The sequence below is a fragment of the Ictidomys tridecemlineatus genome, unplaced genomic scaffold, assembly GCF_052094955.1.
Source record: "Ictidomys tridecemlineatus isolate mIctTri1 unplaced genomic scaffold, mIctTri1.hap1 Scaffold_63, whole genome shotgun sequence".
NCBI classification, from domain to species: Eukaryota; Metazoa; Chordata; class Mammalia; order Rodentia; family Sciuridae; genus Ictidomys; species Ictidomys tridecemlineatus.
Window position 1 is genome coordinate 1,096,047 of NW_027524348.1, and position 20,265 is coordinate 1,116,311.

A 20,265-nucleotide genomic window follows, 5' to 3' on the forward strand; every position below is an offset into this window, starting at 1 on the left:
CAGAATCGAGAGTTTCTAAAATGTATTATCAATAATGTTCAAAATTCCATTTTTAAAAATGCTATACAAATGAATAACATAGGGAAATGTCATTCAGAGACAGGAGTAGGGTAATGGGTGGGGGTTGGGGAGGCAGTCAATAACAACAATATGAAAGGGGTGAGAGACAATCAGATTTTGGAGTTAGCAGACAAGGACTGTAAAAAAATATTCTGGTAAATATGTTAAATAAGCATGTAAATATAATGGTAGACATGGTGAAAATGTGAAATTGAAAGAATGGCATGGGAATTCTAGATCTGAAAAGTACATTTGAAATTACAAATTTATTGAATAGGATCAACACAGATTGGACACAAGTGAATATACTTCAAGGTATGTCAGTAAAATTATTGAAAGAGTTTCAGAAGCACAGAAAACGGGAGAGGGGTGAATGAACAAATTTCAGTGACCTGTATGATAGCATCATATGGTGTATCATATATATAACTGGAGTCTAAAAAAAGAGAGAGAGAGAAAGAGGTATAAAAAATCACTAAAAGAAGTATTGGTCAAAATATTCCAACTTTTAGTGAATAAATGACAAAACAAAAATTATCAGAATACATATAAAAGAAAAACACATTTACAGACATAATGATATACTGCTCAAAATTCATCCAGAGAAAGGAAAAAAGACACATTATATACAGGAAAACAATGATTAAAAAATGATTATTGAGTTGTCATGAGAATTATTGGAATCTAGGAAACAATGGGATGATGGCACATTTTTAAGTGGCAAAAGAAAAGTCTACAAGTCTACTTAGAATTTGAATCCATTGGGAAAAAAGAACTGTTTGCCATCAGTGGTATTGTTCCTAAGATAATTACTAGAGTCATTCTTATTTGTTAGACTTGGAAAGTAACATAAAAAATTCAGTTTCCAGTAATGGTGCCCTACAGCAACTCTCCTATTGAAAACAGCTATAAATTCTGTACAAAATATTTTTACAATCTTCTTAAAAGAAACACAAAGCTGACAAGATAACAAAGAATGACATGGTCAAAATTTGAAAAGACATGGGAATCCAGTTAAGTACATGGAATAAAAGCCATTTTTTCCCCTTTTGGGTATTGAACAATCAGAAAAAACTTGAACTTTAGTTTGGAAAGCCATGTAAGACTCAAGGGAAAAAAATCAAAGACCCAGACAATCCAAAATAGAAGAGTCTGAGAGGTAACATACTTCACACCAAGCTAAGACACTAAAGAACAAACTCAAAGCAAAAATGGCATAAGTGTAGTGACACTCAGATGTATTTGTAATCATAATTTATATCAGCTGGGTGTTCAAAAAAATCTTAGCAATGAATTCACTTTAAAGTAGCTTTGAATTTTGATAATGCCTCCAGACATCCACAAGAAGCAAAAACAAAACCCTCCTGAAGAAGACACCTCTATCTCAGAGCTCATATTAGTCTTATACTTTCTAAAGGACAGTGAGTAGAACACAAAAATAAACCAGGAATATAAAAGAATAAGTCAAGTCATCATGAGCAAGAACTAGAAAACAAGAGACCATTCAAAGGCTCCTCTAATATCTCAAGTGTAAAAACTACAGAGACAGTAATTATGAAATAACTACTAAGTTTAAAGAATAAAAGATCATTCTGAAAATATCTACTACAAACAGAATGTTATTTGGAGGGGGAGAAAAAATACCCAGCAGATTTGATTGAAAAAAGAACCAAGGTGAATGTCAACAAAACCAAAACTTCACTGGATAAAAGTATTATAATTAAGACATGAGAAAATAAACTAGAAGATAAATGAGAATAAATTACCCAGAATAAAACAGAGATGACATGCATGGTGGCACACACAAGTAATCCCAATGAGGAGAAGATTGCAAGTTTGAGGCCATCATTAGCAACTCAGTGAGATCCAGGCTCAAAAATAAAAATAGGAAAGAAAGAAATTCAGAGATAAAAAGATGGAAAATATAGACTAGAGAAAAGGAGAGGACCTACGATATACATACATACATACATACATATATATACATATATATATATATATATATATATATATATATATGTATATAATTAAAGCCTTTTTTCAAAAAGAGAAGAAAGTGCAATCGGAGACATATTTAAAGAAATTATGAGAATTAGACAAAATTAAAGAAATGCCAACCTAAAGATTTAAGAAACCTAATAAAGTCCCCAACAAAATAAAAAGGAATCCATACTCTGACAAATCAATAAAGCTACAAAACACTAAAGACAAAGAAAATATGAAATGTAAAATAAGAAAGTGACAAAACACAATAAAATATTTGTGTCTGATATACTAAATAAAATAAATAAAATGCATTCTGTCACAACTAAGGACAACAAATAAAAATCATAATAATAAAAAGTAGCACTAGTGTGGCTCTGATTACTTCTGAAAGTTTTAGGAATGAAGGAGATATTAGGGCTAGGGTGTGCCTTAGTGGTAAGTGTGTGTTTAGCATGTCTAATGGCCTGAGTTCGAACCCCAGAACCAAGAAATAAATAAAATAAAATCAACAATGAAAATAAAGATAGTGGGACTGGGGTTGTGTCTCAGTGGTAGAGCACTCACCTAGCATGCATGAGGCACTGGGTTCAATACTCAGCACCACATTAAAAAATAAACAAAATGAAGGTTGTGTCCAACTACAACTAAAGAAGAAATTCTTAAAAAAAAAGTAGTATCTGAAAAGACTTTTTAAAAGAGTAGCTGGATCTGGGCATGATGGTACACACCTGTAATTTCAACAGCTCTGGAGGCTGAAGCCGGAGGATCTGGAGTCAAAACCAGCCTCAGCAACTTAGCAAGGTCATAAGCAACTCAGTGAGGCCCTATCTCTAAATAAAACATTAAAAAGGGGGTGGTGGGGCTAGGGATGTGGCTCAGTGGTTAAGCACCCATAGGTTCAATCCCCAATACCAAAAAGAAAAAAAGACATTTGGAAACTTAAGTGACAGAGCTTATAGAAAACTATTTCATTCTTGATCATTTAATCCCTCTCTCTGGCCTCACTTTGCCTATACCTAAAGTAAGGGTTATTTTCAAAGTTAGTTCCAGCTCAAAGATTACACTGTCATTATATACTTCAGTCAGTGGGAGGTGATTCAAATTATAATATTCTACTGCCTAGAAATAAAATGCTAGCTATCATCAGAAAGAACAATGGAAATAAAAAAAGAAATCATATCCCAAATTCTATAAAGCTATCCATATATGAAAAACCAACACAAATGTTGAAACTGCCAAACTTTTTAAAATATATACTGTGTGTTTTCTATATGTAAAAACAAAAAACAATAACTAAAGCACTTGTTCTTAAACCTTGCATAGTACAACTATAAGGTAGCTTTAAAAAATGAACAAACAAACAACAACAACAAAACCCAGTAATGCCAGGGACCATATTTCCAAAGATTCTGATAAATATTATTGATTGGTCTGGGGTGGAGCCCAGGGAATAGGTAACTTTTAAAGTTCCACACATTATTCTAAGACTTCAGCAAGGTTTGAGAAATGTTAAAACTTAAATAACAAATAAGATATGTTTTAAAAGAGTAAAACCTCATAATTAAAGCTTGTGAAATTATCAAGGCTATGAATAGAATGAAAAATTAACCTGCTCACAAAATTATACCATACCATCATGGGGTTTACCTGTTCCCAAAATAAAGGAGTAAGTTAAAGGACCAATTGAATTGAGGATTAGTTACATAGAGTAGTAAGTGTGTACAATGTTACCCGAGGTATAATGCAAACTTTAGATAATTATATTCAGAAGAGCTCATAAGAATTCCAAGATAGCAGATGCCTGGGGGTTATCAAAGACAGCAAGTACTTTCAAAGTATATAACTATTTTGAAGCAGATACTCAAGATCATCATTCCTATTAAAATGTCCTTAGTGCAAGGGTCAAAACCAGAATACTAGACTGCATGGACCCAGGATGGCACATACATAACTCTAGCTTTGAAAGAATTCATGACTGAAGATCATACATTTCTCTGGGGATAAAAGAAATAGAGTAAAACTTAACACAGTGCATTTGCTGCTATTTATTTATTCAGCACTTATTTGTGTTATGTACCACACCTGTACCAGATACTTTAAAATAACTCATTTAAGTCTCACAAGGCAATTAATTATCCTCACTTTACACACAAGAAATCAAGGCTCTGGAAGGTCATTTTGGCAAATATGTATTAAAGGCATGATATACAACAGTAAATTGTAGAGCATGGAATTAAACAAAGATCTATACCACTGTGCCTTTCACAATATTTTATATATTATCATAATAAGAAAAATAAACATCATTTTAAGTGCTTACTTTTTCCACTTAAATGCATAGAAAGTCTTCTCCACAGTTTTATTAAGCCACTTCATCAAAAGATATTTCAATCATTTTTGACTCCCCCTTTTCTCAAATTTTACATCCAACGCCTAGTACATCTTGCTGGTTCTATCTTCAAAGCTGTTCAGAATCCATTATACTTTAATGACATAACAAAAAATACATTCATATATCCCTGCTACCCTCACTCATTTCTAGCCTGAATTAACTCAGCCTCCTAACTAGTCTTCCTGCTTCTTCTACCCTTCCACATCTATTCTCATTTTGGCAAAGGGATCTTTTTAAAGACAGCCATTACCTCTGCTCTCTGATTAAAACATTACAATGGCTGCCCATCTTGCTGAGGTATAATAGGCAAGACTCAGTACTTCTATGACATTATTTCTTCCATCAGCTTTCTCTACTCTTGCCACATCTGCCTCTTTGTTATTCCCCAAACATTCCAAGCATTCCCCCTTCTCCTGGCTGCTTCCCCTGCTTACACAGCTTCACTTCAGGTTATTACATTTTCAGGTTTTAACTCAAATGACATCTTATCAGTAAAAGCTTTCTTCCCCTCTCAAGGATTACACATCCCCCTTATCCCAACAGGGCATTTATCACCTTTCAATCTGTTATGTATGTATTTATCACTGTCTGCTCCCAATTTAAACTTGATTTGAGAAAGATCTCTTTATTCTCTCTTCATTGTTGTATCTTTTCTCGTACCTCAAATGGGATACAGCATGAGGTAGGTACTTAAGAAATATATGCTGAATGAAAATATAAATTATTACTGACAAAACCCAGATTCATGAGTACTCCAGCATACAACCTCCACACCACATGCCCTGCACAATCTTATAACCAACTACATACAATTCTAGCACTTTCTGGTAAATATCCAAGCCTCTTCCAATTCTACCACACATAATCATCAAGATCTAGGGCCAAGCCAGGAACAGAGAGTGGTGCACACTTATAATTCCAGTGACTTGGGAGGCTGAGGCAGGAAAATCATAAGTTCGAAGTCAGCCTCAGCAATTTAAAGAAACCCTGTTTCAATTTAAAAATTAACAACAAAAAAAGGAGGGATGCTGAGGATGCAGCTCAGTGGTAAATCACCTCTGGGTTCAAACCCTAGTAATCCCCAAAAATCTAGGGCATGGGTTTGGGGAAGGACCAGGAATTAAACCCAGGGGCACTTAATCACTGGGCCACATTCCCCAGACTCCTTTTTACATTTTATTTTGAGACTGGATCCAAGTTGCTGAGGCTGGGTTTGAACCTGTGATCCTCCTGCCTCAACCTCCCAATCTGCTGGGGTGGTGAGCACTGTGCCACTGCTCCCAGCTAGGGCCACTAATTTTTGTGTTTCATATATTTGTTTTCCTAATAGTTAGAAATTTTCAAATACTGACCTTTGGGCTCTCTTTAACTCAAAGCATTTTCCTCCAGCTCTCGTTTCCTTCACTTTCAATTCTTCCTTCTTATGCTATTCTAAGAAAATTAACCTTCCTAGCAAATTAGAAACTTTGATTCTTCTACATATTGTTTATTTTCTATTATACTAACTAGACTACATGTTTCTTTGGGGTCTTTAGCACAATGTCTCACATACAGAAAATATTTTCAAATCTTATTAGTATTCTTTCTCCAATTCCTTTCACACATGTAAAGCTCAGTAATACCTTGATTATTCTTTTTTTCTCCCATGAATAGCCTATTCTCTTAGAGTGAGAGAACATTGCTAAAAGTTAATAGACAGTCTATTAAAATGTGCATGGGGAAATAAATGACAAAAGTTTTCGGTACAATATAGCTGTTTCCTTACTCTCAAAATCTGAATGTGGCAGAGGCAGGCCAGGTAGTTGGGACCTTGGATTGCCTTTGAAAACTCTGCCTTGTCAACTTGAAAGAGCAGAACTGACAGGTTCCTGAAGGGACAAATTAGACAGAATCTTAAATCTTTGTTGGTGTTAATAACATGAGAAGAAATTTAAAAATGATCCATATTTCATCAAAATTCATTTAACTATTTTATTTCCTATTGTTTTACTAGGAATATTTCTAATGGCGAAGAAGAAAAATGAAGTGAAATGTTTGAATTTAATGATGATCTGATACAAAAAAAATGTTTTAGATTTCCAATTTCACTAATAAGGGAGACAAAGATCACAGAATATTGCAAACCCTCTTCCCCTTTAATACTTAGGTTCAGAAAATATGACAGAGTTTTTAAGTTTCTCTATGGGAACTTAATTTAGCACAAGTCAAGACACTGTGAAAATGTATTGTTCTTAATATGATGAGCATGAATGAGAAACCTACCTTAAGTTTAAAGTGTGCATGTGTGTGTCTGTGTCAAAAAGTAAAGACTGACAACACAGGAAAATCAAAAAGTTTAAACGTGAGGGAGAGGGTGAACAGGACAGGATGGATTAGAAATTCCCAAACTCCTACTTATAGTATTGAGTTCTTGTTTGTTTTTGACTTATTTTACAATTCCTAAATCAGAAATTAAAATATAAGCAGCTATATAAAAAATCATATCCTGCAAATGCACACATTAAAGTTAAGCCCTGCCTTTAACTCTTTTTTGAAGCCTGAAATCCACAAGCTCATTTACACAATGCATTACTAATAAAGGTAAAAATGTATAAGCATTCAAACATGTTGGGTACTATATAGACATGATCAGACTCATTCTAAGAAAACTTACAGATTTCAAATAGACCATATTAGAGCACCATAACAGTAGAAATGAAAGTCACCAAAGAATATAAACATAAAACTGTAGAAATACAGACTTAGAAGAAATCATAGACACCATGGACCACTTTCACATTCATTCAACCTGTTCATCCATCATCTCCATGAGAGATCTTCCCTAATGATCCCATCTAAAACAGCTGCCCCATCACACTTTATTCCTGTACCCTGACTTGTTTTTCCCCACAGCTGTTACCACTGTAAACCATTATTCTACACAGCTGCACTTGCTGATTATTTGCCTTCAGACTAAAACAAACTCCATGAGGGCAGAATCTCTGTCATTTTTGTTAATCCCATAACCTAGACACAAATGGTGGGTATTCAGTAAACATGTCATGAATATAAATGATGAAAGTGAAGCCCAGAGAGGTTAAAGGATTTCCTCTAGGTCACAGAGCTAGCAGCAAGCACGGTCCTTATTGATAACCCTGTCTACTATAATCTTGCCTTGTTGGTCTTTCCAGAACCATTTCTCCACAAAAGCAGTCTGTTTTAGCACATGATTCTACTTAACAGATTTTGCCCTCTCTGCCAAAGAAAATACATGTTACAAAAAGAGGTGAGGGGGGGTAAACTGGATAGCATTTTAATTTCAAGTACTTTACAAACAAAAACTGTACTCAAATTTCCTAAGCATATAGGATTAGCCCCTAAAACAGGCACAACCAATAACAGTTCTTTAAGTTCCTCCTGAAATTAAGTGTGTGCTTTATAACTTTTTTTTAATATATAAACTTCTACAAATTTCTCATTATCAGTTTTATTTTTTTATTTTTTTTGAGAGAGAGAGAGAGAGAGAGAGAGAGAGAGAGAGAGAGAGAGAGAGTTTCAATGTTTATTTTTTAGTCTTCGGCGGACACAACATCTTTGTTTGTATGTGGTGCTGAGGATTGAACCGGGCTGGCTGCACGCCAGATGAGCGCGCTACCGCTGGAGCCACATCCCCAGCCCTGTGCTTTATAACTTTTAAGAACCAGCACTGAAAACCAACTTACCAACTCAGAATGGCCTGTAAAGTATCAACTCACTTTCATTCTTCTCAGGGCCCACAATAGCTCACCTCTGGATATATTTTATCTGGCAGATTATGTAAGGCAAGTAATTAATACTGAAGCCTCTTTAGCTCCTTTAAAAATACATGCCAGTCTCACAAAACATGGAACATAAAATTAACTCTTGGAAAGTTTTAGATTCTGAGAACCAGAACCATCTGCAAACCATGACTGGACCACAATTACCTAGGTCCTTCATTCAAAATCAAAACCAGAACCATCTGCAAACCATGACTGGACCACAATTACCTAGGTCCTTCATTCAAAATGAAACTAAATGAAACACAGGAGCGGTGAAAAAGAAGAAAAGGCCAGAAAAAAAAGACTTCACATACAAAAAAAATGGAGTTGATATTTCTAACACTATTGCCCAACATCAGTCTCTCACTGAAAGCCAAGGCCCCACGGACACAACTTGGGCTGTCTTCTTGGATCACTTTCCTTGCAGAAAGAGAAATCAACTACCAATACCTTTGGCAGATAACGTGTCCAGACCTAGGATGGGACACAGTAGGACAGCATGTTTTGCTCAGTGTCTCAAAATTACTGTCAGCCCAATTAGTGAAGGAAAAGGGACGCCCTAAGATGTAGCATGGCAGGAGAGTGGAAATGAGACTGGGAGTTAAGAGTGGGAAGCAGCAGAGGAAAAGGCGCGGGGAGGGTCATAAACGCATCCAGAGCTGGAGTGAGAACCCGGGTGGAAGACGTGGGGTTAGCGAAAGCCAAAGGTGAAGGGAAGAAGGGGATGAGATTCTGGTGGGATGGCCAAGGGGTAAGGGACCCGTCGCCGGCTGCATCAGCCTTCGCTAGAGGCCCGAACCCCTTAGCACCGCCGGCGCCCGCCTGGGTGGTTGTTGCTGAAGAAGACCCAAGGACCTGCCTTGCTTGGTCATGGTGGCCGCAGGCTGCCCAGGCGCCCAGCAGCTGAGGCAACGGAGGCAGCCAGCAGCACCTCCCACTCCGTCCGCAGCTCCTGGCCCACACCCCAGTCAGCAGGGAGCAGTTCCTTGGGCGCAGGGCCAGAGGAGCCCGTGATGGGCCGAAAGTGGGTCAACTGCGGCTGCGCCGCAGCCCAGCGCCTGCTGGGAAATGTAGTCGCGGGGCGGGGCGCGGGAGGCCAGCTGGCTGCGCCTGGGCTGGGCGTGGCCGCGGTCCTGCTCCGCCCCATCTCCACCGAGGGGCCTTGGAACCGCCCCGCGCGGGTTTCTTCTAGGCCTGGGCTAGGCGGCGCTGTGCCCCGCGCCCGCGGATGTCCATCGAGGGGCCTTGGAAGCGCCCAGCGCGGATTTCCTCCACGTATGGGTTAGGCGGAGCTGTGCCCCGTGCCCGCCCGGGGGCAGAAGCTGCGGAAGTTCATGGTCGGCGCTCCCAGTTGTACGCACACTCAGGGAAGTATCACGCTAACATATCAGCCCGAGTTGTACATCTTTTAGAGCTTCCTGATCATTTTGTATTTAAAAATAAAAAAGCTCAAAGCAAGCTGTACTGTCCACCTGCAGGACGTTGGTCCTCCCACCGGCCGCACTCCGTCCTCTCGTTAGCCCCGATGTCGGGAGTTTCTCGGTACTCCAAGACCTTCCACTGGCCCACTCCGGGTCGCTGTCGCCGTCGCGCTTGCCTTTTTACCCGAGGGGCTCAAACCTGTTGCCTGATGAGTTTTCATTTACAGGAAACTCTGGTCATCTCTTCCCTGAGACAACACAGCGGCTTCCTGGGGCTTGTTCCCATTTCTAGTTTGTTGAGGTCTCCAGAAAAACTCTTTCATCTGAAGTACATTTCCCTTTGTAGAAATCCTGCAGTGAATCCTGTAAATATTTCAGATATCAAGTAACATGTAGCATGGCAGGAGAGTGGAAATGAGACATGCTATATGTTTTTTCGGTCTCATTTTTCCTATCATCCCCCACTCCCCGAGATTTTTGCTCAATTCAGTAGAGCAGATATTTTGATTTGTCAGTTATATCCCGCGCCCTGGAGCTGTAAAGATAGATGACACAGTTCAGAGTTCCTATCATAAGAGATTGAGATTTTACACACACACACACACACACACACACACACACACACAGTGCCTTGAAACTACACTGGCATTATTATTACCCTATATAAACGTATGATTACACTACTGGTGTGACTCAGCACCATATACAGCCAAAGGAATGAGAAGTTATCCTCCATATGTGTTCAATATGTCAAAATGCACCCTACTTTCATACATAGCTAATTAAAACAATTAATAATAATAAAAAAACTACACTATGTGAAAGAACAAAGTCCCTTTCTGCTCCAGACCAGATCTCCCTTGGGTATCTAGGGACCTCTCCTTTCTCACTTGTCAGGTTCCCAGTTTCTTCCACATTTCACTTGCATACTAGCAACACTATCAATCTACCAAAGGCACACCCAAGTCCATTCCTTTTAAATGGACGTTTTGTAAATGTTTTTCTTTTCTGAATACCTTGATATTATTATATTACTAAAAAAACTCACTACAACGAAGGGACAAAGGACGGAAAAACACTTAAGAATTGAAAATGAAATTATTGGGCACTGATTTCTTTAACCTAAAAAGTTACTTGTAATCCTCTGTTACATAGGATGATCTTTTGGGATATCAGAACTGATGTCCATGGGGGGGGGGGACGTAAAAATATAGGGTGATGAGTGATATGTAAGGGAAGGACATCCTGTCCTTGTCCTCTCTGGCCTCCCCCTCTTCCCATGGATACTTGTGCAAAGAACAGGAAACATATTGTATCTAGTCTAGTTGCAAATAAAGATGGCAAGCTCTAGCTTCTCTGTTATTGAATGTTTCCGTTTTGTGAATTCATCCTTTAGTACAATAAGAAGTTGATCAGGGCCTGGTGTATTCCCTGTGTCATAAATTATTTTGGATGCTAAGTGTCCTTTGAGATACAACCCAGTTTTCTCATTTACAACTCAAATAACAAAAGTCCAAAGAAATTGATTCTTGTCCACAATGAGATTCTGAGTGCCGAAGCCAAAAGTAGCACCTAGATTTCCTGCCTGCTAATTCAGGGATTTTTTTTGTTAATTAACAGGTTGACTCTTCTCATTTGATCTACCAGAGTACCAAGGAGACAATTATTCAATAACCACTTTTTTTTATCTGAGTGGTTTAAGTAATCTTACAGGTTTGAATATTAGCTGTTTTTCTCTAATGTAGACGTGTGCTGATTCATCCTTCAACTCAATTCATAACAGACTATGAAACATAATTAAATTGAGATAACCTAGACTACCATATATATGCAAAAAGCACTGTTTGGATTCGTCGTTTAACTTTATTACCTTTTATTCCTTTTCAAGAATTTATTTATACTCAAGATAATGTTGATGATTTATGTCATGAGAATATCATTCAATTTACCAAAATATTAAAAGTGGTTATAGTAGAAATGGGATTATGGAGCAATTTTCACTTGTTCAAAAATTTTTCACATATGGTTATATTTCTTTTTAGTAACAAAAAAAAATTTTAAATAGGAGAACTTCCCTTGTAGTTCTTTTGCCTCAAATTGCTTTAAGATAATAAGATACATGCATTCCCAAATTTCCTCCTAAATGAATCAACTTCTAAAATTATTCTTTTTTTAGTAGTGAACTTACTGGTGTTTCCCCTGCCCCACTTTGTGCTTTTCTGTTTTTCACATTTTATATATTAATTATGAATTACTAAAAGTATTTTATTGAATATAACATATATACAGAAAAAGCCAATGAACTTTGACAAATTCAACATATCCATATAACCACTATTCAAATCATGACATACAACATTATAGGCATCCCAGAAGCTTCCTCTCAATGTACATTCTCAGTTATAACAGCAAAAAATGTCTCTTGAATTCCAGGGAAATATCCTTTAAAAGATAATGCCAAAAATGACATAGCATTTGTAATTAGTCAAAGTTAAACTTTATTTTACTCTCTACCTAATTTTTCAGATTTGGAAACCTTGAGCAAATGAGATTTTTTCATCCTTGATTATTTTGTTTTTAATATGCTAATATCAGTTACACTATAAAGTAACAGTGAGATTATATGAGAGATGAAATGTAAATCCCTTTGCATAGTGCCTAGCACATGGTAAATACTAATAATGGCTATATTTTAATACAATTCAGAATATTGACTAAAATGATACATATAATAAGCAGGCCTTGAGCTGGGCAAGGTGGCACATTCCTGTAATCCCAGCTACTTCTGAGGCTGAGGCAGGAGGATTATGAAGTTTGAGGTCAGCCTGGAGAGTTTAGCAAATTTGTCTCAAAATTGCCTAAGCAATTTGTCTAAAAATTAAAAACAAAAAACAGGCCCTGATAAATATGAGGGGTTCGATTATTGTTCTTTTTACTTTCTCATCCCTCTTCCCCTATTCAGAATTTTAATTTAGTAGAGTTAAAATAATCTTATAAACAAAACAAAATTAATGCCTAAGTCTAACATTTAAGACCTCACAGTGTGGTTGATTTCCTGGTCTTTTCCTTTATAGTGAATTCTAAATAATATAAAAATAGTGTTCCCTAAGAACACAGAGTTAAAACCAGATTAAAGTGAAAAATGTAAAATACTAAAAGTTTATTTTGATAATAGTAATATTTTCTACTTTTTGTTATATATGTGTATATGTTGTGGGATGAGCATTATAGTTCTATAAAATGACAATACATCTGCTTTTATGTGTGTGTGTGTGTGTGTGTGTGTGTGTGTGTGTGTGTGTGTTTCATTAAAATGAGTGGTTTTTTTTCAAGTGATTTTATTTTATTTATTTTTTTATTTTTGATGCTTTTATTGAAAAGGTACATTTAAAAAATACACAGACATTTTACCATTTACAGATTGCAGATATAGATACTCTAAAAGAGTTCACTATTTTATTGTTTTATGATACTTCTTGCCCCTGATATCACAAATATTCTAGTCTTGTTGATACCAACTTCGAAAGGGGTGCATGGGAGCATGACCTGCAACATATTCAGTGAACAGAAAGACAAATTGTTCAATTATAAATTTTATATCTTCTGTACATTATTGCATTAGGGAGCCACAAAATTATGTAGTATCATTACAAATGAAAACAGGTTAAAAATGAAGATAATTACGTAGAAATACATGGATTCATTTTCTTCTTGCAGAATGCACAGGAGTGCCAAAATGTGCAATTTAGGAAGCTCTTTTTGTGTTTGTATATATTTGCTTAGCAACTCAAACCAGTGAGGAAGCTACAAAATAAGTTAGACAAAAATAGCAAACAGGTAGTAATTATAGCTATGTTATATGGCTTTCTATTTTGTTTAAATATCTCCAAATAAAATATGAAATAAAAAAAATACATTATCTTTTGTTCTCTTAACGAGAAATTCAAAGCTATTTTGCTTCCTAACATTTACACAGCAACTAAAGATGTTGAATTCAGACAAGAGATACAATCTAGTACTACACAGGATACAACAGTACTTGGGTCTAAAACAGTACACAATCCCTGTCGACGAGAGTACACCAAAAAGAAAACGTGATCCGTTGGTAAGATGGTATTCACAAGTAAGCACTTGTGTTCTATTTTTCTTCCACACTAGAATATGCCTGGTTGGATTCCAGAGCTATTCACAGACATCTGAGGAAGATCCTAGTTTTCAAGTCTGTCAGGAAAATATTCCATATTGTTCTAAGCCAGATTATACCCATGGAAAAACAGAGACTGGTTTTCTCTTTCTTTACTTTCTGACTGTACATTTTCAAGAACTCAGATTTCTCAGATACACCAATTAAATGGGGTCAAGTTGGGAAGGGAAGAGGGTACCTGTGCTGCTCACATTCCAAAATGATTTGATCGGTCCATGAAAGCACTCTTGAATCTAGTGATTTGTTTTTCACTGAAGCTGGGGTTTCAGGTTGTAGGCTGCATTTTGTGGGTAGGTGGGATACTTACTGTAACACAAAATGCTCAAGTTGCTGAAATCCTTTTGGCTTGGCTTCTCGACTTTCCTACTGGCCTGGCTGGTCTTGGGACTTGCAGATGTCAGTATGGGGCAAACTGGATGGAGGCCGGAGTGGCACAGATGGGCCCGTGCCCTGACCTCAGGAGAGCTGGAGGGATGGCTGGAGCCTGGAAGAGCTAGGCAGATGTCTGGGGTGGCAGTGACAGTGCAGAGGACACAGCCGCTGCTGCTGCCAGGGGTGAGGACAGGAAGGCTGGGCCCAAAGGTTTCATCATATCTTTCTGGAATGCAAGTTTTGCTGTTAAAATGCTTGGGCTCCGCTGGAGTTTGTTGTAAGGGCTGTATATCCGCTTCAGTGGCTTCCCTGCAACTGGTCTTTATGCCTCTGGCTAGAAATGTGCTGTTTGAGTTGAATTTCCGAGTTAACATGAACATCACAGATTTCACAATGAAATGTCTTGTTCTGTAGTCCTGACCCCTTATTGCCATTCTGCATCTTTAATCTTGATCCAGGTCTAGGATAGGACTTAATTGAACCAGCTCCATTACGAGCCTCAACATGGTCTTGTGTTTAGATCCTGTGTTGTGTGCCTCTAGCTGTGACAGGGAGTTCACAGCCACTTTGCATAGTGAACAATAAAGCAATTTTTTGGCTTTCTCTTCTTCGGATTCAGCAACAGACCCTGGTGCTCCATTTGTGCTTTTGGCTGTCCCAGGTGGCAGGGCAGTTGTGCCAGATTTGAGGAGAAATGAGCCACTTTCAGAGCATGATGGCTGACTGAAACTATTGGCTTTCCGCTTTCCTTTATCTTCTGATTTGTCAGAGCTGTTGCCTGTGATTGGAGTGATGGAGCCGCTGGGATTAGCCTTTGCGCTGTCCTTGGAAGAAACCATTTTGGGTTTATTTTTCGTTGCCTCTAGTGCTTTGACCTTCTTGGCATGTTTACTTCCTTCATAGTGGGCCTCGGCCTGGCTATCTGAGTTAAAGCGAAGCTGACAGACATTACAAGAAATAACTTGTTTTTTCTTTGGGGGAATGGATACTCCAAATGTGTGGTTAATGACTGATTTTTGCACAGGATCCATTGTGTTAAAATTTGGAAAGAGCCCAACAGCCGAACTACCGTCCACTGGAAAAGACATAAATGGTTTGATATCCAGTGAAGGCTGCATCATCGGAGTAGGAGTGCGCACAAGAGCAGGAAGGGTAGTAGTATTGCATGTACTGCCTGTGCTGGTGTTGGGGCTGGGGCTGGCCAGCAGTGTCCCCAAGCTCTGGGCTGGAAGCGGCGGCTGCCCATCGCTCAGATGCTTCACTCGTTTGTGATGGGATTTGCCGTTGTAATGGACCTGGGCCTGGGCTGCAGAGTTCAGCTGGATGTTGCACACCTCACAGAAGGAGAACAGAATTTTCTTTTTCTCTTTACTTAACTGGTCCTCAGGCCTGTCGGTCTTAATGCTCCTTTCTTCAAAGCCCCGTAGAAAAGCTGCCATATTCATAATTCCATCTTCAAGATGGTACTTCATACATTGGGTTGTGTTCTAAAACCCCTTTTTTAAGTCGGTTGATGGGAAATTGTGCATATTTTCTTATAGATTTAGAAAAACAAATTGCTTTTAGGTTTCCAGATCAGCCCATAAACATCAATTTAATCTTCGATGAACTTGAAACGTAGACCATCTCGGCGCGCCGGCCGCAGGCGCATAGGGCAGTGGCTCCTCCAGCCTGGAATTTGTTGCTCACGCTCTGGCGGTTGCCGCAGTCCCGCCAGGGCTGCACTGAAGCTCCGCGCAGATGCTCTCCCTCGATCTGCTGCACCCCCGGAAGGTAGCTACCGTGACAGCGGCGGCGGTGGCGACGGCGACAGCTGGGTGCAGCGCGGCCCCGGAACTGTCCAACTCTTTCAGGCGTGGGGCTCAGACGCCCTGCCGCGCCCCCCGGCGCTAAGCGCCTGCGCGCCCGGCCTCGCCCAGGTGAGTCGCGTGTGCCCGGAGCCCGCCGGGTGCGCCCTGCCTGCACCAGCCGCCCGCCGGGCTCCCTCGTCTGGCCGAGGACCCCCGGGTTTAGACATTCCAACGCCACTCCCGCTCGCCGATGGTGGTGACGGTTGACCAAGGAGAGACTTGCAAGGCACACACACTAAAGCGATGAGGCGGGACTGTTCGGGGCTGGTTGACACTGCAGAGCATCCCGCAGCAGCGCTGCCTTAAATCCCGCCTTGCCAGGCGCGCGCGCACAGCTAGGGAGAGCAGGCGCCGGCTGACCAGGGGTCCCACCCGGGACACAGCAGTTCAGGTCCTTGAAGAAATGCTTGGCGATGACAGAGGTCCCCAAACCCAGATGCCAAGCCGCGCACAAGGGCGGATGTTTCATGTATTAGGCAAACCAGAGTGAAACTCTCTTCTTGGAGATGGGCAGACCAACTGTTTGTTTTTTCTCTTTGACCAGCTCTCTGCTCGCTGACCACACGGAGCAGCCTGGGCGTTTTTGGCTGAGCGGGGAAGGCCCAGAGAGCCGAGGCATCGCAGCCTTGCTTGGACCTGAAACCTTCATGGGCGAGGAGAGGGCGCATTTCCTCAAGTGATTTTAAAAGACCAGTTATTTGAGTCTTTGAGAATTTACCCAAAGAAAAACTTCAAATTGAACTTGAGAGTTCTTTCAAATTTCTGAGCAGAAAAAAAAGGGGAACAGCTGGAGCTAAGAGAGAGGCCGCCCCAAGGGTGAAGAGAATTTGGGGGAAGAACAAGTGATAACCCATTGTCTAAGGTCCTCTGCTACCATCTGGCTTCTTGGCAATCTCTCTCCTTTCTCCTGACTGCTTACCTGCTTCTGCGTCTGACATCCCTTAGACTCCAGCCAAACCTACTGCCTAGATCTGAAGTCTGGTAATGGCTTGGTTGGGAAAACAGTCAATAATAAGTTAGAAATGAAGGAAATCTATCATTTGAAACTCTCTTTGAGTCCAAGAACTAAATCTACATCATAGGCTTGTGATATGATGGGAAAATAGCCTCTATTAGTTGTATTATTATTACTATTATTATTTTCTCTTGGATGAGTATGGTTGAGGTTAAGAAGCTGCCTAATTTTAAAATTATTTTATTAATTATGTTTAATAAGTTTATGAAAATTAAATTTAATTTTAAATTAAAACTAATTTTATCATAATTGATAATCTGAGAAATAAATACTCCAAATCCAAAATCAGGATTACTTTAATAAATTTAAATAACACTGGAGAGACCAAATTGATTACACAGTTCTGAAACTGTAGCAAGACTTCTCTTGGAATATTAATGGTGATCAAATTCTATTTTTCTAAGCAAAGACTGGGTTTTTACATATTCAAAACCACATACAAAACCACATTCTGGTTTTCTCCCCTTCAACTCCATCTCTTGTTTCTCTACTCCTTTTCCCTTTTAAAATTTCCAGTGAATGAAAATTCTACTCAACAAATATTGTTTTTTTTAATAACTAAAGTGTCCCAATTTCTAAGCTAAAAACTGAATTTCAATTATATAACCTTCATTCTCTAAAAATAACTGTGTGTGTGTGTGTGTGTGTGTGTGTGTGTGTGTGTGTGTGTAAGAACATTTTTGAACACTGGCTATTCCTGCCAAGAAAACTGAAATACATTGGCTTCTAGGTATAGCCACTTTCTCAGCAGAAGACACACAATCTTCAGTTAGGTGTGAATTATTCAGAACAGCACCACCTCCCCAAACTCCTGTTCAACTGCTTCTCAAAAGAATTAAAATGTGATATACTTTTGCACATTATTTTTTTTACAAACCTGACAGGGGAAAAATATCTGGACTTTGTGCCAGAAAACAAAGAAAAATGAAGTTAATGTCTGTTTAAGTTTTTGAAGACACATGCTTTACTTAGATTTTTTAAAAACAGGATTTAATATATTTTGAATGTACTACAACTCTATTCTGCAGGCTCTCCATAATGTTTAATATTACCAATAAGCTGACTGCATTCAAATTTAGCCAATACATATAAATTTACTAGGGAAAACAAGACAATTTAAATAAAATGGTTCTTAGTATTTGGCAATATCCAAATTAATGCTGCAACATTAATTAAAAATTAATTCTTCCTTAATTTTTTTAAAAAGGAAGAGGGAAGAATGGAGTTTTAAAGCAGAGTTCAAATACTCAGAGGAAAAAAGTATGATGAAAGAAACCCAATATTGCTGACACAAAAAGTAATAACAATTATTTTATAGTTAATATTTATTTAACGTGTACTAAGAAGAGCATTTCATGTGTTTTAATTCAAACTTTACAATATCCCCATAAGGTAAATTCAATCTTATTGGACATTTAAGGATACTACCACATAGCCATAGATACCAGAAGGCAGGGGCCAGGTTATGTAGGACCTTGAGAATTGTGTTGAGGAGTTGGTCTTTAAGGTAACCAGCTGAAGAGTTTTTAGTAAGGTGTCAAATTTTAATATATGTCATTTGATTTTGTGTGTAGAAAACAGCAAATCCAGAGCTACTCTATGAGATAAACAGTATTATTGTTCTTATTTTGCAGAAACAGAAACTGAGGCAAAAAAACAAACAAATGACTTACCAGTGTTATACAAGTTGTGACATAGCTGGATTCCTACCCAGGCTGAGCCTACCATCCACAGCTGTATTTTTACTTCTTCACCTATGATGGGAGTTTTATCCTGATAAAATCATCTTAAATTGAAAACATCATAAGTCAGAAATGTATGAATATACCTAACCTACCGAACATCCTAGCTTAGCAACAGGGTACACTGTAGAGACATGGTTGTGTTTCCTCTTAGTAGCACGAGGCTCAACTGAAGCTGACCAGGAGCAGCAGTTCACAGCCACTACCCAACATGGAGAGAGACTATCCTATGGCTATTCCTCACCTGGGAAAAGACTAAAATGCAAAATTTGAAGTATGGTGCTTACTGAATGTGTAGCACTCTTGCTTGTACCATCATAAAGTCAAAAAAGTTTAAGATGAAACATTGTTAAGTCAAGAATCATCTGTACTGCAAATGAGCATGGGGAACTGGAGTAGGGTAGTAACAGTAATAATAAAGACACATGGAAGTATTTGGTAAGATATTGAGACTTGTGCCCACTTCGGTGGCATATACACTAAAATTGGAGTCACACAGAGAAGATTATCACAGCCCAAGTGCAAGAATGACATGTGAATTAGTGAAGCATTCCATGTTTTTAAAAAAATTATTGAGATCTGGTGATGTATTAAGCATAGTGAGCGAGAAGGCCAGAATTGTAAGTGATGATATGCTTATGTCTTAAGCAAAATGAGAATTTAGCTGTTGAGTGGGAGATCATGGTCACAGAAGCAGGTTTTAGGTAAGGAGATGAAGAGTTCAATCTTAAATTAACCTAGTTTGAGGAGTTTCTGAGACAAATAACAGGTTATTTAAGATGTAAATGTGGCTGGGTATGGTGGCACATACATGTAATTCCAGAAGCTCAGGAGGCTGAGACAGTAGGATCACGAGTTCAAAGTCAGCAAGTTTAACTTAGCAAGGTACTAAATAACTGAGCAAGACCCTGTATCTAAATAAAATATAAAAAATGGCTGAGGATGTGGCTCAGTGGTAAAGCAACCCAGGGTTCAATATCTGTTACAAAAAAAAAAAAAGACGACGACAAAAAAGTAAATCTTAAGGGCTCCTGATAACCTTTAAAAAGAATGTTACCTTTTGTCCTCTTGCATGCCATATTTCATACCATTTATTCCTATTTACTACCATCTGTGATTGTTTTATTCCATCTCCTGCCAGAATGTAAGCCTATTATGATAGATTTTTTGTTTGACCACTAGATTCCCAACATCTGTCATACATAAATTGTCCAATGAATGAATAAAAGACAGCCTTGGAGAATCATATCACAAAATTTTTTGATAAAGGTGAATTCAAGTTCTCCTTATTCATGTGTCCAGTGTGAATAAAAGCACTGTCATAAGGCAATCCATTTGAGGAGCGGGTGGCTTACTAGGGATTGAACCTAGAGGCTCTTAACCACTGGGCCAGCACTTTTTATTTTGAGATAGTGTCTTAGTTACTTAGAGTCTCACTAAGTTG

General features: G+C 38.5%; 1 non-coding gene and 1 pseudogene across 1 annotated transcript; one reads left to right on the plus strand and one right to left on the minus strand.

Annotated features, from left to right (window-relative positions):
* Positions 1-13,590: 13,590 nt before the first annotated feature.
* LOC144374248 (zinc finger protein 385B pseudogene) lies at positions 13,591-15,932 on the minus strand (annotated as a pseudogene).
* A 3,344-nt stretch (positions 15,933-19,276) lies between these two features.
* On the plus strand, positions 19,277-19,383 carry LOC144374249 (U6 spliceosomal RNA). Its single transcript, XR_013433696.1, has one exon. It is a non-coding gene; the product is annotated as a U6 spliceosomal RNA (small nuclear RNA).
* The last annotated feature ends 882 nt before the right edge of the window (positions 19,384-20,265 follow it).